The sequence below is a fragment of the Oncorhynchus mykiss genome, chromosome 18, assembly GCF_013265735.2.
Source record: "Oncorhynchus mykiss isolate Arlee chromosome 18, USDA_OmykA_1.1, whole genome shotgun sequence".
In the NCBI taxonomy this organism is placed as follows: Eukaryota; Metazoa; Chordata; class Actinopteri; order Salmoniformes; family Salmonidae; genus Oncorhynchus; species Oncorhynchus mykiss.
Window position 1 is genome coordinate 40,661,299 of NC_048582.1, and position 18,167 is coordinate 40,679,465.

Below are 18,167 nucleotides of genomic sequence, written 5' to 3' on the forward strand. Positions count from 1 at the left end.
TTACAAACGGGGTATACTTGAACTAGTCAGTAAAGATATAAAAGAGTTGAAGGCAAGCCTCGAGATGAGTGATGAAAAAGCTGTGACATTGGAGAAAGACACAAACAAGCTAAAAGGGACAGTCTTTAAGATTGAAACAGAAGTTTATGAACTTAAAAAGAAGAACACTGTTCTGAGAGAAGCCTTACTTGACATACAGACTAGATCCATGAGAGAGAATCTGGTACTTACAGGTATCCAAGAGAAAGAAGGAGAAGCTCCTGAATCTGTAGTTAGAGAGTTCCTCCTTACAACGCTTCAGATTCCACGCGAAGCTATCGACAAAATCCAACTCGAACATGTACACCGCTTCGTACAGAGAGAGCAGAGGTATGAACGCCCAATCGTCGTTGCCAAATTAGCTCCTTTTAAAGATAAAATAATGATTAAAAGCCTGGTAAAAGACTTGCTGGGACCCAAATTGGTATGAATGACCAGTTCCCAAAGGAGATTGCAGAACGGCGTAAAGTTCTGTATCCAATTTTCAAGGAAAATAGATTAAAAGGGAAACGAGTAGCTCTCGTCGTCGATAAGCTATATATTGATAGCCAGTTGTTCAGAGACACAAAGACTACTCCATGGCTATTTTAAAAATGACAAAGTTCTTATAGACGAGGAATATAATTAAACACAATTCTAGCCCGGTTATTGACTGTAATAATACAACAAAAAATATAGCTTTTCTATATATCTTCAATTATAACTAATTGGAACACAAAAGCACTAATTCAACATGGTGAAGATAAAAACTCAGTAAACAGAAGGCACAGTATGTGTGGTGTGTGGTTTTTGATTTTGGGGAAAGTGTGGCGTTTAGTGAGAAAGGAAATGGTTGCATATCCCAGAACCAATGTATTGCTGAGAGCGGGGGTGTGAGAGAGCTTTCAATGTTGTTCAGATGATGGATATACTTTTTATAATGAATTATACATCTTATTTATTTTTTGTCCTATCATGGTGGAACAGCGTTTTAAAATCAATTATACAGTTGATTTATTTATTGTTCTATCATGGGGAACTACATTTTTAAAATGAATTATACATCTAATTTATTTACTTATGATCCTATATTGATGGAATGGTCCACAACCCTATACCCTAGATACCCACTTGAATGACCCAGATACTAAGGAGAAGTCCCTAGCTGTTTTATGGGCCTGCTGTAAGTGGTCTGTATGCAGCCAAAATGCAGTCAGAGACCTAGAGCAGCACTGCCCCCTCAAGATTCGGATCCTGCTTGGCAGGGTTGGTCCTGCAAAGCCAAAGCCCCCTAAAGGGAGAGCATAATATGCAAGTAAATTCTCAAAGATGCTAATGAGAACCTTGACGACCTTGTACCTAACCGGTGTGTATTCCGGTGGGGTGCCCCCACCCAGGCAGTGGCAGTGCTGGCAACACTAGCTGCAGTAACCCATGGGGAGGGGGTCACACTCTGACATTCAGAGAGGGGGTATATTATTGTGGCCCTGGTGGCACAAAATTAAAAGTTTGACTGCATGGTGTTTCAGGGAAAAGGAGTACATTTGACCTCCTGTAACGGTTGTCGTCTTCCTCTTCTGAGGAGGAGTAGGAAATATCGGACCAATATGCAGCGTGGTAAGTGTTCGTCATATTTATTACACTGAACACAGGAAACAAACGAACAAGCGAATAAAGAAAAAACGAAACAGTCCCGCATGGTGAAAAACACTGAAACGGAAAATAACCACCCACAAACAAGAGTGGGAAAACAGGCTACCTAAGTATGGTTCTTAATCAGAGACAACGATTGACAGCTGCCTCTGATTGGGAACCATACCAGGCCAAACATATAGAAATATAAACACAAGAACAAAACATAGAATGCCCACCCCAACTCACACCCTGACCAACCTAATATAGAGACATACAAAAGGAACTAAGGTCAGGACGTGACAGTACCCCCCCAAAGGTGCGGACTCCGACCGCAAAACCTAAACCCATAGGGGAGAGTCTGGGTGGGCATCTGTCCGCGGCTCTGGCTCTGGCGGCTCTGACCCCACTCCACCTTAGTCTCGGTCCACTTAGGTGGCGCCTTTGGAGCGGCGACCCTCGCCGCCGACCTCGGACTGGGGACCCTTTCAACGGGCCCCGAATAGACGGGAGACTCCGTCAGCGCCGGACAGGCGGGCGACTCCGGCAGTGCCGGAGTGAAGGGCAACTCTGGCAGCGCCGGAGTGAAGGGCGACTCTGGCAGCGCCGGAGTGAAGGGTGACTCTGGCAGCGCCGGAGTGAAGGGCGACTCTGGCAGCGCCGGAGTGAAGGGTGACTCTGGCAGCGCCGGAGTGAAGGGTGACTCTGGTAGCTCCTGCCTGAAGGGTGGCACTGGCAGCTCCTGCCTGACGGACGGCTCTGGCAGCTCCTGACTGACGGGCGGCTCTGGCAGCTCCTGACAGCTGACACATATTTTTCTTAAAACTGCATTGCTGGTTAAAGGCCTGTAAGTAAACATTTCACTGTAAGGTCTTCACCTGTTGTATTCGGCGCATGTGACGAATAAAATTCGTTTTCCAGATTATATTTTGGGCTCTGATGAGGTACGACAACAACTAAGTTCATGAGGTATTTCTAAGTTATATTCTTGAAGTATCAATGGGTATATATCAATGCACTTTCCAACGAGATTTTCTTTACCCGAGAACAAATCACATGGTAAACGTGTGACATCCCAGTACCGTTATTGTTATTCTTAAAATTAATGAATGCTTTCAATTATTGACCAGGATGTAAAGACTGTATCAGGACAAGAATGCCATCAACAGTACATATTCTTTGAGATGAGATAAATTTGCACTCACCTTTAACCTTACCTCTTCTTTGACCATAGGGCGTATGTGGATGCAACGAAACCCCAGTGTTGCTTAGTAACCTGATGCCACTGACAGTGACCATCTTGGCTTTGTATGATGGGGGTCGCCAAGCCAAGCCCCTGACTGGCTGATTTACCACAAGTAAGACTGCCTCTCCCCTCCCCTCTCCTCTATTCTCCCCAGCTGTTAGTTTTGGAGAGCTGTATAGTACCTGTGGTAGAGTGGTACTAAAGGAGATTGATTGATTGCCAGAGAGTTGCTTGTCCAAAATATTGATCTACTCTACCGTAATTCTCTATTGCTCTACTCTAGTGTAATTCTCTATTGCTCTTGTCCTGAGCTGCTTTTCTTTATCTTAGGAATTTAATGATAGGATTTAGTGTAAAAATGTCATTTTTTCCCCACAGACGATAGGGTTTTGAGGTAACACATACACTTTTACCCAAAGCGAGTGTGTCACTCTCAACATTGACTGTTGATCAAACAACCCTGGTGTTGCCAGCACCATGCTCTAAAACACACTGAGTAATCCAGTGACAGTCCCAGAGCCTCTGAACCTAAAGACCAGTGAAGTCTCCACAGAGAGCTTCGGGGTCACCTGGGAACACTCAGCCCAAGACGTGGTCCTCTACAGACTCACCTGGACCCCAACCAGAGGAGGAGACACTAAAGAGGTCTGTCTGGCTGTCTGTCCATCTGCTTTTTTTCTCCTGTTGCCTACTAAAATGGATCTCTCTCTCTCTCTTTCTCTCTCCATGGTGAAGATGCTGGTGAATGGTAACATGAACACCTACCCTCTGACTGGACTAATTCCCAACACTGAATACAAGGTGCCCGTGTCCTCCACCTTCAGAGACAATTTCAAAAGTGACGCCGTGAACATCAACGAGTCAACAGGTAAACTACAGGATATGTAGCTAATCTAACCATTCTCAAAGACTTACACACCTACTGCAGACCTACAATTACAAAGTCGCATTAACTTTATAATTGCACGTTTGAACATAACAAGGCCAATGTTGTTGATTATAGCTGAGTATGTGTGATAATACTATTAGGTAACGTTTAGGTGAAAAAAGACTGTGGGGTTTACCAAAAAAAATGCACAAGGAACAATTTAGAAATAACACATTTTTGTTTTCATTGCAAAGGTTGCTTTTATCATAAACAGGGCAGACAGAGGAGTTACTGTAGTTCTGATCCAGAACAGGTTTGTCAAGGAAGTAAAACACTGAAGAATAACAAGCATGCTGTTTGACACAATGAACCTAGGTGTACTTCACATACTTTCTAGGTGTACTTCACATTCTTTCAGCTTTAGTATGAAGATTGAAAAGGATTAATATCCTCCTTCAAGATCAAAACAACTTACTGATTAATGTTGTCATGTTCCCACACAAGAGCCTCATAGAGGAGAATTATTGTGGCAGAATACAATGACTTTGGGAAAAGCCAAAACTTTTTTTAAGTTCAACGTCAGTTGACTTATCTTTTAATACATATAAAAATATATCTATATTTTTAAAGTACATTTCTGACTTTAATAACCGATAGAGAGTGAGAGAATTACAGTGGGGAAAGATAGAGAGACATGACAGTAATATGATGTCATATTTTTCTTTATTATTTGTGATAATATAAGCATAATAGGTTTATGACAATCTCTTTTTCAGGGAAGACCAGAGACAACCCCTCTCCTCTTGACTCAGGTAATGTTTAAAGTGATTACCTCATTGTGTTTTTTATAACATTGGTTTTGACTAGGTCTAACACGTAAACTGTGTAGGTGATGGGGTTTGACTGTTTTGCTGTTATTCTTTCAGGTCAGGGTTCGAGTGAAAGTTCTAGTGAAGGTTCTAGTCAGGAGGGATCTCCAACTGGCAGCCATGAAGATACTGATGAGAACCAACAACTGGAAAAGCCTGGTAAAGGTCTGTATATATCAACCTCCCTCTCTGCATCAATTGCACCCTTTTGGGTTTGGGTCATCTAAATAAGTAACTGATGACTGATAAATAAGTTCTCATTCAAAAGTCATTATGAATTGGATTTAGAATAAATGTATACATTAAAGTCTCTAGTTAATCTCTAGCACAGATGCAAGGCCTCTTTGCAGCCTATTAATAGTGCAAGTACAGTGGGGCAAAAAAGTATTTAGTCAGCCACCAATTGTGCAAGTTCTCCCACTTAAAAAGATGAGAGAGGCCTGTAATTTTCATCATAGGTACACTCCAACTATGACAGACAAAATTAGAAGAACAAAAATCCAGAAAATCACATTGTAGGATTTTTAATGAATGTATTTGCAAATGATGGTGGAAAATAAGTATTTGATCAATAACAAAAGTTCATCTCAATACTTTGTTATATACCCTTTGTTGGCAATGACAGAGGTCAAACGTTTTCTGTAAGTCTTCACAAGGTTTTCACACAATGTTGCTGGTATTTTGGCCCATTCCTCCATGCAGATCTCCTCTAGAGCAGTGATGTTTTGGGGCTGTTGCTGGGCAACACAGACTTTCAACTCCCTCCAAAGATTTTCTATGGGGTTGAGATCTGGAGATTGGCTAGGCCACTCCAGGACCTTGAGATGCTTCTTACAAAGCCACTCCTTCGTTGCCAGGGCGGTGTGTTTGGGATCATTGTCATGCTGAAAGACCCAGCCACGTTTCATCTTCAATGCCCTTGCTGATGGAAGGAGGTTTTCACTCAAAATCTCATGATACATGGCCCCATTCATTCTTTCCTTTACACGGATCAATCGCCCTGGTCCCTTTGCAGAAAAACAGCCCCAAAGCATGATGATTCCACCCCCATGCTTCACAGTAGGTATGGTGTTCTTTGGATGCAACTCTGCATTCTTTGTCCTCCAAACACGACGAGTTTAGTTTTTAGCAAAAAGTTATATTTCTGTTTCATCTGTCCATATGACATTCTCCCAATCTTCTTCTGGATCATCCAAATGCTCTCTAGCAAACTTCAGACGTGCCTGGACATGTACTGGCTTAAGCAGGGGGACACGTCTGGCACTGCAGGATTTGAGTCCCTGGCGGCGTAGTGTGTTACTGATGGTAGGCTTTGTTACTTTGGTCCCATCTCTCTGCAGGTTCCCCTGTGTGGTTCTGGGATTTTTGCTCACCGTTCTTGTGATAATTTTGACCCCACGGGGTGAGATCTTGCGTGGAGCCCCAGATCGAGGGAGATTATCAGTGGTCTTGTATGTCTTTCATTTCCTAATAATTGCTCCCACAGTTGATTTCCTCAAATCAAGCTGCTTACCTATTGCAGATTCAGTCTTCCCAGCCTGGTGCAGGTCTTCAATTTTGTTTCTGGTGTCCTTTGACAGCTCTTTGGTCTTGTCTATAGTGGAGTTTGGAGTGTGACTGTTTGAGGTTGTGGACAGGTGTCTTTTATACTGATAACATGTTCAAACAGGCACCATTAATACAGGTAATGAGTGGAGGACAGAGGAGCCTCTTAAAGAAGAAGTTACAGGTCTGTGGGAGCCAGAAATCTTGCTTGTTTGTAGGTGACCAAATACTTATTTTCCACCATAATTTGCAAATAAATTCATAAAAAATCCTACAATGTGATTTTCTAGATTTTTCCCCCTCATTTTGTCTGTCATAGTTGAAGTGTACCTATGATGAAAATTACAGGCCTCTCTAATCTTTTTAAGTGGGAGAACTTGCACAATTGGTGGCTGACTAAATACTTTTTTGCCCCACTGTATATGCATGTATACTGATGGTCCAATCCTGCCCCTGGGTGGATTGAGTAAGAACAACATTTGTATCCCCCCCCCCCCCCCCCCCCCAAAAAAAAATGTGTGTGGGGGGGAAACAAACTCAATATACTTTAAAATGTCTCAAACCAAATCGAAACTGTGTAGAAATGATAATGGGTCTACATTCATTTATTGACGGTCCAGCTCACTAAGAATCACTGAAATGAAAGCTAGACAGTCAGGGAGCATTGAAAATGTAAAAAACAGTGGATAGACTAATTTAGCACATTTTTACTGCGAGGAAATATAACACATTTTCAGTGCGACCCTCCGGATCTCGCTGAAGACCGAATGTGTTAGTTTCACACCTCTGCTCTACAGTGTAGAGTCAGTGTGGTACATATCCTAATGAGTATCCCCATCTTTTTGTCTTAAAGGGAGCGTGAGGCAACTCCATTGAAGAAAAAGAGGCCCAGAACCCTCTGCTGGGAAAGGATGGAGCTAATGTGTGATTTATGCTGCTTTAAAATGGATTCTTGCATCATCTATCCATAATGTAAAACTAGATACGCTTTTTATTTGGATCATTTATATTCTGTATACTTAAGATCCTTACATGATCCTACTATATCATACTATTATATTTGCCGTTCTATTATAACTATCCTATTATACATCCTGTGATGTAAGTAATGTACCTATACTGCATTTGCAAAAGCGTTACAGCCTTGTCTTGTAACTATTTGGTACACCTTCTATCACCAGAGGGATATGTTTACAATATATACTGTAGACATGAGTTTTCCAAATGAAATATTAAAAGCATGACAATGAGCGAACACAGATAGGTGTTGGCTAAATCATAAACAGACTGGACCACCCGGCTAGCATAGTATAGACAAAGAATATATACTGAACAAAAACATAAACGCAACATGCAACAATTTCAAAGATTGTACTGAGTTGCAGTTCATATAAGGAATTCAGTCCATTTAAATATATTAATTAGGCCCTAATCTATGGATTTCACAAGACTGTGCAGGGGCGCAGCTATGGTTAGGCCAGGGAGGGCATAGGCCCACCCACTTGGGAGCCAGGCCCAGCCAATCAGAATGAGTTTTCCCCCACAAAAGGATGTTATTACAGACAGAAATACTCCTCAGCTGTCTGGGTGGCTGGTCTCAGACAATCCCGCAGGTGAAGAAGCCGTATGTGTAGGTCCTGGGCTGCCGTGGTTACACGTGGTCTGCGGTTGTGAGGCCGGTTGGACGAACTTATGGTAGAGAAATGAACATTAAATGATCTTGCAACAACTCTGGTAGATATTACACTCAGCATACCAATTGCATGCTCCCTCAAAACATAAGACATATGTGGCATTGTGTTGTGTGACAAAGTTGCACATTTTAGAGTGGCCTTTTATTGTCCCCAGCACCTGTTTTATTTTCCCAAGGTGCACCTGTGTAATGATCATGCTATTTAATCAGCTTCTTGATATGTCACAACTGTCAGGTAGATGGATTATCTTGGCAAAGGATAAATGCTCACTAACAGGGTTGTAAACACATTTGTGCCCAACATTTGAGAGAAATAAGCTTATGGAACATTTCTGGGATCTTTTATTTCAGCTCATGAAACATGGGACCTACACTCTTTACATGTTGCTTTAATATTTTTGTTCTGGATAGAATAAAAAAATGTAATGTAAGTATAATTCCATTACCATGGATTCTTTCACTATGAATTCAACAAGATTATTTTCCTCTGGAAAACCATAACAATTAACTATCCCACAATCTGAAATCAAAGAGTGCGATCAGATGGAGACCCAATAAATTACATTTGAAGGATTTCACATGAACCTTTGACTCGTACATCAAGTAACAATGCAATATTAACTTCGTTTTTTCTATAATTTTTTTTTTGTACCTCATATGTCATTCTCAGACCTCTGACCTGATTTCTGTCCTTCAACAAATTTCATTAAATAACATTGGGCTGTTTAAATGTGAAAGTAAATCAGATGATTTGGTGATGGTAAATAAATACATAAAATAAAAAATCAATATTTTAATTTTTATAATTTAACTATGAGAAAACAATATACATTTTTGAAACGCACATCCCATACTGCAGGCCTACAATATTCAGTAGGACATCACTTCTGCAGCTGCTCCTGTTAACGCCACTCTCTGGCCTAGAGCCATCTATAATGTGTTATTTTAGTTCATGCAAGAAATGATCATCCCACATTACCCTATCAAATCAAATTTCAAATTTATTTTATAAAGCCCTTCGTACATCAGCTGATATCTCAACGTGCTGTACAGAAACCCAGCCTAAAACCCCAAACAGCAAAAAATACAGGTGTAAAAGCACAGTGGCTAGGAAAAACTCCCTAGAATGGTCAAAACCTCGGAAGAAACCTAGAGAGAAACCAGGCTATGAGGGGTGACCAGTCCTCTTCTGGCTGTGCCGGGTGGAGATTATAACAGAACATGGCCAAGATATTCAAATGTTCATAGATGACCAGCAGCACAGCCAGGTGGACTGGGGACAGCAAGGACTCCTCAGACCAGGTAGTCCTGAGGCATGGTCCTAGGGCTCAGGTCATCTGAGAGAGAGAAGAAAAAAAAAGTATTACAGAGAGCATACTTAAATTCACACAGAACACCGGATAAGACAGGAGAAATACTCCGGATATAACAGACTGACCCTACCCCTCCCGACACATGAACTACTGCAGCATAGATACTGGAGGCTGAGACAGGAAGGGTCAGGAGACACCGTGCCCCCATCCGACGATACCCCCAGACAGGGCTAAACAGGCAGGATATAACCCCACCCACTTTGCCAAAGCCCCCACACAACTAGAGGGATATCTCTAACCACCAACCTACCATCCTGAGACAAGGCCGAGTATAGCCCACAAAGATCTCTGAACGGCACAACCCAAGGGTCGGCACGGAAGAGCATCAGTAGCCAGTGACTCAGACCCTGTAATAGGGTTAGAGGTAGAGAATCCCAGTGGAGAGAGGGGAACCGGCTAGGCAGAGACAGCAAGGGCAGTTCGTTGCTCCACTGCCTTTCCGTTCACCTTCACACACCTGGGCCAGACTACACTCAATCATAGGACCTACTGAAGAGATGAGTCTTCAATAAAGACTTAAAGGTTGAGACCGAGTCTGTGTCTCTTACATGGGTAGGCAGACCATTCCATAAAAATCGAGCTCTATAAGAGAAAGCCCTGCCTCCAGCCTCTATAATTTTGGATAACCACTATTTACCCACCCCAAATGTTCCTCCCTATCCACATCTTTTCCCGTTACCACTGGTCTGTACCTTGTAGTAAAACCTCATTTGTTTTTCTGGGATCACCAAACTGATAAGAATGTAAGAAGAAGACAACACGGCAGTAGAATTGGGAGGGAGGGAGTTTTTTTTTTTTAGTTTTTATTTTGAACATTCTTTCCTTGTGGACGAAGCCAGACACTCAAGAGGGTGAATAAGCACAAACAATTCATAAATTAGTCTTTGAATGCGTTTCTTTCTGAGCGTTTAACGGCGGTGGCCATGGATATTTTTGGGGCAGTTGAGAAAGTGGTAGATGAGTACCAGGAGGAGATCTCCCTATCTAAAGAGGAGAATAATGGGCTACGGAGACTGCTATGGATCACACCGGAGATAAAACGATGTAGAATAGGTTCGTAGTAACACTACATGACCAGAAGTATGTGGACACCTGCTCGTCAAACATCTAATTACAAAATCATAGGCAATAATATGGAGTTGGTGCCCCCTTTGCTGCTTTAACAGCCGTCACTCTTATGGGAAGGCTTTCCACTAGATGTTGAACATTGCTGCGGGGACTTGCTTCCATTCAGCCACAAGAGCATTAGTGAGGTCTGGCACTGATGTTAGGCGATCAGGCCTGGCTCGCACTCTGCATTCTGTCACATCTGCTCCTGCCGCACCCCCTAGTGGACATCCTGTGTCGCCTTGACCTGCAGCCATTCCCCCAGTACTCTCTCTCCCTGTGTGTGTGATTGTGTGGTTGGAGGCAGTTGTGCTGGAGTCAAGAGCAGATCCCCACCAGCTGCTACCCGTTCCATAATCAAGACCTCTACAAATACTCAGTCCTGCCACTTCCACTCTGCCAGATCGTAATCTCCATTCAGTCAGTCATGCTTCTAGCTATTTGTTGTTATTGAAGATCCTGTATCCTGCTGTGCCTGTTATCCTGCCTGACGCTGTTTATCCTCTCACTGCAGTTTTGCCGCTCTGACTCTGGTTCCTGTCTGCTGTTCCACATCTCACCACCCTGCTACCCTGTTCTGGATACAGCTTCCCACCACTCCCTTTGATTCCCCTCCGGACCTGTTTACGCTGTCCCAACCCAGCTCACTCCAACCTCAGCCTCCACATCTGGTTTCCTACAACTCAACTCATCCAAGCTTTCCTGAATCTGCACTCCATCTCCATCCCTGTGTTACAATAAATACCTTGGTTCATTCATCACGGTTTCCTTGTCTGAGTCTGCTCTTGGGTTCCCCTGTGCTGCTCCGCCTAACACTTTACAATTCATCTCAAATGTTTCTGATAGGTTTGAGGTCAGAGCTCTGTGCAGGCCAGTCAAGTTCTTCCACACTGATTTCAACTAACCATTTTTGTATGGACATATTTTTGTGCACTGGGGCATTGTCATGCTGAAAAGGAAAAGGGTCTTCCCTAAACTGTTTCCACAAAGTTGAAAGCACAGAATCGTCTAGAACGTCATTGTATGTTGTAGCGTTAAGATTTCCCTTCAGGGACCTCCCGGGTGGCGCAGTGGTTAAGGGCGCTGTACTGCAGCGCCAGCTGTGCCATCAGAGTCCTGGGTTCGCGCCCAGGCTCTGTCGTAACCGGCCGCGACCGGGAGGTCTGTGGGGCGACGCACAATTGGCCTAGCGTCGCCCGGGTTAGGGAGGGCTTGGTCGGTAGGGGTGTCCTTGTCTCATCGCGCACCAGCGACTCCTGTGGCGGGCTGGGCGCAGTGTACGCTAGCCAAGGTGGCCAGGTGCACGGTGTTTCCTCCGGCGCATTGGTGCGGCTGGCTTCCGGGTTGGATGTGCGCTGTGTTAAAGAAGCAGCGGCTTGGTTGGTTGTGTATCGGAGGACGCATGACTTTCAACCTTCGTCTCTCGTACGGGAGTTGTAGCGATGAGACAAGATAGTAGCTACTACAACAATTGGATACTACGAAATTGGGGAGAAAAAGGGGTAAAATTCAAAAAAAAAAAAAAAAGATTTCCCTTCACTGGAACTAACCCGAATAATGAAAAACAGCCCCAGACCATTGTCGTGACTTTCATTAATCTGTTATGTATCAAATCAACTATGTTTTGTTACTCGATTAAATTAATCATGTAACAATTAACTCATTAGGATTTGGGGCACCACAGAAGAAGTTGTTTACCATCAGTCATTTAATCATTACCTCATATCAGTCTCACAATTCTAAACGTTGCATACTCATCTGCACAAACTGCCTTACTGATCATTCTATACCACACAAATATATTTCATTATTTATTTACTAAATGATAACACAGGATACACACACAGCATAGGTTATTGATTAGAAACGTAATATGATGAAAACAGGTCCCTAGTGGACTTACAACAACATTAATGCTTGTTTATCAAGAGGGTGGAGTAGAAGAGAAAGAGAAGGACAACACTTATACACATTCTTATTGTAATGTAATGTAATGTACATACACTCTTAGAAAAAAAGGGTTCCAAAAGGTTTCTACTGCTTTCCCCATAGGATAACACTTTTTGGTTCCAGGTATAACCCTTTGGGGAAAAGGTTATACATGGAAGCCAAAAGGGTTCTACCTGGAACCAAAAAGGGTTCTTCAAAGGATTCTCCTATGGGGACAGCTGGAGAACCCTTTTAGGTTCTAGATAGCACCTTTTTTTCTAAAAGTAGAGTTGGCCTAGGCTATAGTTTATTGATATAGTCATAGACTGAATTGTACTGTTTCAAGGCATTGTTTATGATGGTTGATGAGTATTACAATATAATTGTTGTTATGATGACAACATATGATGAGTATTACAATATAATTAGTAGAGCATAATAAACATTAATGAGGTATTAATTAATGATGAGTAGAAAGAATATGTGGGTGGAATTCAAATTACACACAATATTGATAATTATTTTGAATTTCAGATTCTTGGTGACGGGACTCCTACAGGACCATTGGATTTAGCATCCGAGTTGTACGGTCCATGGTGGCAGGCATCTGTGGCACAAGCCATTTGGGACAGTCTGGTTGGTGAATACATGCCTGTCCCCAAGGAGGAAGACTGGAGGGCCATCACTGCCTGAGTTCCTGGAGAGGTGGAATTTCCCCAACTGTCTTGGCTCCATTGACGGGAAACATGTAGTAATCCAGGCTCCACCGTGCTCAGGTTCGCAATTCTACAACTACAAGGGTACATATTCAGTTGTACTCTTGGCTGTAGTAGATGCAATCTACTATTTCCGTGTTGTCGATGTTGGTGCTTACGGCAAGGGAAGTGATGGCGGGACCCTCCGGGACTCTGCCTTCGGCCAGGCACTTCAGGATGACATCCTGGAGATTCCACCACCTGCATCACTCTCTGAGGCTGAAGACCTGGGACCCGTTCCCCACGTCTTTGTCGGCAACGAGACATTCCCTTTGAGACCCAACCTCATGAGGCCCTACGCTGGACTCCAGCTGCCATTGCCAAAGCCTGTAAGGATCTTTAACAAATGACTGTCCAGGGCAAGGTTAGTTGTTGAATGCGCCTTTGGGATTCTGGCAGCCGGTGGAGAATGTATCGGAGAGTGCTTGGTCTCAGCCCCTCAAATGTCGATGCCTGGGTGAAGGCCACGTGTGTTCTCCACAACTACCTGCAGAGGTCATTCCAGGAGCCACTCCGGATGGAGATGGGCACGCCAAATGCTCCAGGGCAGGTGCCAACAACGCCCCCAGACAGGCACTCCAGGTGAGGGAGAAGCTGACCACCTACTTCTCATCGCCAGCAGGTGAAGTCCCATGGCAGCATATCGTGGAGTGAAACAGCTCTTTTAAGCACCCCCTAAAATGTTTATTTATTCATTTAACAAAGGTTATTTTAAGAACCATCCACCGTTGTCCATAAAATTGCATTTTCCCCAGATGATTTCATGTCTCTGTCTCTCTTCATTTGGAAGTTATATTTAAGTGGAATTTGGGTAAAGACCACAACTTAACCCCTTCCCTCTCCCATTAACATCAGTATTTTACACACGTGGCATGGTACACCAGGTGAGCAGGAGCACTAATTAAGGTTATACGACATACAGTTAGTATGATAACAAAGGGAAGGGTAACCTAGGATCCATACAAATAGTACAGTTTACCACCATCTTCACTGGTCTAACAAAATGAACGTGGGGGAAAAAATCATTAGAAAGAGAATGTGTTTTTACTTTAATCTTGTCTTAGATCTGCAAAGGTGTAGGGAAGAAATAACCAGATTAAGTCTAAATTAGATATTAATAAAGAAATTACACAACTGACTATGAAAACATTAGAATTTAATAAGTATTCAAGTACAGGAAAGAACATGACAGGCATGTGTGTTGTAAAAATTGTACAAAAAAATAAAACAACATTGAAAGAGGTGTGCATGTGTGCGTGTAAAAATACCAAAAATAACATGTAGCCAGCCTGTAATCTGTAAGAGAATAACAAGAGCATGTATTTTTGGCACAACTGCAGACCGATACAGGGACTACTCATAAAGCCTAGACGTAGTAGGGGAACTTCAGACATGGCCATAAAGAGAGAGAGGGCAGGGCACTGGAGATCTGAGGGACAGAGAGGACTGGAGGAGAGGTGTGTGTGTCTCTGTCTCTGAAAGAAGAAAATAATGTGTAGCCATAACACAGCTAAACAAGCAAATGGCCCCTGGACGTCATGGACCAGTCGATGGAACATAACTTTTTGTGAAGTTTCAACACCCTGGTTTTCAAGAGGTTTTAAATGAAATAAATATATTCACCTTTAGTCTGGTAAGAGACCAACAAGAGCATCTGTGAATTCTCCGGTGTGTGAGTTTCAATTCCGTCAATTCAGAAATCTATGGAACACTAATAATGAATGCTATCCTAAGACTTTAGAAACAAATGACTTTATGAATTGACTGAATTTAAACAGAACTGACATGTGTGAAAAGAAAGGTACAATGAGGGAGGTCAAAACAACAACCAGACAACTCCTCTCCTCTTCCTGTCCTTCCTGTGAGCTGGTCGGCTAAATTGACTCCATCTCTGGAAGGGAAGAGAAAAACACATACATGCATTACATAATACCATAAAAGGTGAGATTTATGTTAACTAAATACTGCTTGTATAGTGTAGTTAGTGGTATAAATATTGGAACAGTGTGGTAAAGTTGGTAATTTTTGCTTCCTCCATTTCATCATCTTCCATGGCTGCACCGCCTGTGGTCATACTTGTGGATGATTTCGACGGTGTAGACTAAGGGTCTCGCTGCACCGGTGGTGGTCGCACTAGTAGACGGTGTAGAGGGTCTCGCTGAACCGGTGGTGGTCGCACTAGTAGATGGCAGAGGGTCTCGCTGCACCGGTGGTGGTCGCACTAGTAGATGGCAGAGGGTCTCGCTGCACCGGTGGTGGTCGCACTAGTAGATGGCAGAGGGTCTCGCTGCACCGGTGGTGGTCGCACTAGTAGATGGCAGAGGGTCTCGCTGCACCGGTGGTGGTCGCACTAGTAGACGGTGTAGAAGGTCTCGCTGCACCGGTGGAGGTCGCACTAGTAGACGGTGTAGAGGGTCTCGCTGAACCGGTGGTGGTCGCACTAGTAGACGGTGTAGAAGGTCTCGCTGCACCGGTGGTGGTCGCACTAGTAGACGGTGTAGAGGGTCTCGCTGAACCGGTGGTGGTCGCACTAGTAGACGGTGTAGAGGGTCTCGCTGAACCGGTGGTGGTCGCACTAGTAGACGGTGTAGAAGGTCTCGCTGCACCGGTGGTGGTCGCACTAGTAGACGGTGTAGAAGGTCTCGCTGCACCGGTGGTGGTCGCACTAGTAGACGGTGTAGAGGGTCTCGCTGAACCGGTGGTGGTCGCACTAGTAGACGGTGTAGAGGGTCTCGCTGCACCGGTGGTGGTCGCACTAGTAGACGGTGTAGAAGGTCTCGCTGCACCGGTGGTGGTCGCACTGGTAGATGGCAGAGGGTCTCGCTGCACCGGTGGAGGCGGCGGTCGCACTTGTAGATGACGTAGAGGGTCTTTATTCACCGGTGGCACTCACACTTGTGGATGACACAGAGGGTCTGGCTGTAAATTGCCACTCGTTGCCCCAGGCACAATAAATGGATCCAGAAAAGAAAGAGCTGCTGACCTGAAGCTGCTGACCCAGACCTCTTCTTCTCTTTCTCTGCCCTTCTCTCTCTCTCTGATACTTGTCCCCGAGTCCTCTCCACTTCCTCCTACAGTCTTCTTCTACATAGACATGAACATGATAAGCCAAACCATTACCTAGATTAACTATAGTTATTAGATAGCTATCATGGACATGTCACCTACTGTACACACACGGTTATCTGACCAAATGATCAGGGGTAGTATCGAACACAATTACTATTTATCTTACATATACACTCACTCTCTCACATACACACTCACACTCTCTCATACACACTCACACTCTCTCACATTCACACTCTTTCAAACATGATTATTTGGCCAAGTTATCAGGGGTAGTATCTAGCATTATTTATGTTACTATCTATCTTTCACACACACCTCATTTGGCTAGGTTAGTTAGCTAGCTAGCTAACTAGCCACATCTAGCACAAGTTCACTACTAGATTGACCTGGTAATTCAACTATCGTGGACACTTGACTCCAAGCAGCAATTTTTATGTTTAAGTCCCTGTAGCTGTCAGCATTTGTGTCAAAAAGGCACGGTTTTGAGGACACTGCGAAAATGATTCTCTCATCCATGTGTCCAACCGCATGTGACCGTCTGTAGCTGCGCAAAATGTTATGCAGCATTGATGAAATTACGCAGTCTGTGTCTTCGAAGCGTCAGGGTCGTAACCAATGGACACCTAAACTGCAGCTAGAGTCCTTCTGGTATGTTAATTCTCAACTCATCCTTTATACGCTCGGGTAAAAAGGGGGTGTTTCCGTCATGCTGACATGCTCTCTGAGCTCCCTCGGGCGTGGCTACTTACTGGGCAAAGTATAATCAAAACTATGATCTTGTTAGAAAACTTAACAAAACTTATTCTCTTCATCCCTTGGAATTTCCTACACAATGTAAAGGATGGAAACCTGACATACACAGTGTGAAAACTCTTCATGTTACAATATTTTCGTTACATCATTTTTATACCATTTTTAATGACATCACAAAATAGACATTCATTTCCCATATTCCATGTCTCATCATCCCCTGCATTCGGATGTTAAAAATATTGTCTCTGTATTCACTGTTGGACGTTAGAGTTTTTGTTCGGCAAAACGTCTCTGTAACAAGGGGATTCCAATCTCAATACTAAAGGGTAGAGAGAGAAAGTTCCCCCTCTAGAGATTTACAATTTACGACCAGGCATGAGGAGTCATAAAACCCCCACACCAATCCCTCCTCCCCTCTGCAGGTGAGAGGGGTCTGGTGGATGTTGATCCATTGTAACCTGATCTTTGAATCCTCACAGGAGAGTCATGACACCATTATTCATCCTCCACCAAACTTTACAGTTGGCACTATGCATTGGGGCAGGTAGAGATCTCCTGGCATCAACCAAACCCAGATTCATCCATCACTCCAGAGAACGTGTTTCCACAGCACTCCAGCTGATGCTTGGCATTGCGCATGGTGATCTTAGGCTTATGTGCAGCTGCTCGGCCATGGAAACAAATTTCATGAAGCTCCCAACTAACAGGTATTGTGCTGACGTTGCTTCCTGAGGCCGTTTGTAACTTAGTAGTGAACTCTTCAGCAGTCCCATTCTGTGAGCTTGCCACTTCGCGGCTGAGCCGTTGTTGCTCCTGGTCGTCTCTACTTTGCAATAACAGCACTTACTGTTGACCGGAGCAGCTCTAGCAGGGCAGAAATTTTATGATCTTACTTGTTGGAAAGTTGGCCACCTTGAAAGTCACTGAGCTCTTCAGTAAGGCCATTCTACTGCCAATGTTTGTCTTTGGAGATTGCATGGTTGTGTGTGTGATTTTATATTCCTCTCAGCAACGGGTGTGGCTGAAATAGCCAAATCCACTCATTTGAAGGGGTGTCCACATATTTTTGTATATCGTATGTCGATATTATCTACTCAATTAATACACTGTTTTGGGTGGGCTAACATCAATTATCTTTTCTTCAACTTATAAGTTGAACTTTCACCATGCATGATTAAATAGCTAGCTAGTTGTCTCACGGAAACCTTGTAGCTACTTAGGCATGTCTAAAGGCTTCAGCTAGCTAGCTTCTCTTCTTCTGACTCCCAGCAGCTCTCTCTCCCTGTCTCTGAAGAGGAGGTTCTCCC

The 18,167-nt window shown here is 43.6% G+C and overlaps 1 long non-coding RNA gene across 2 annotated transcripts; it reads right to left on the reverse strand.

The window, feature by feature from the left end:
* Positions 1 to 14,170: 14,170 nt before the first annotated feature.
* Positions 14,171 to 16,779, reverse strand: LOC118941161. 2 transcript variants are annotated; one of them, XR_005037479.1, is made up of 3 exons: positions 16,423 to 16,773; positions 16,019 to 16,119; positions 14,171 to 14,926 (listed from the first exon to the last, which is right to left on the reverse strand). It is a non-coding gene; the product is annotated as an uncharacterized LOC118941161 (long non-coding RNA). The 2 variants fall into 2 exon arrangements; XR_005037478.1 differs by having other exon boundaries at positions 16,019 to 16,779.
* Positions 16,780 to 18,167: the final 1,388 nt, after the last annotated feature.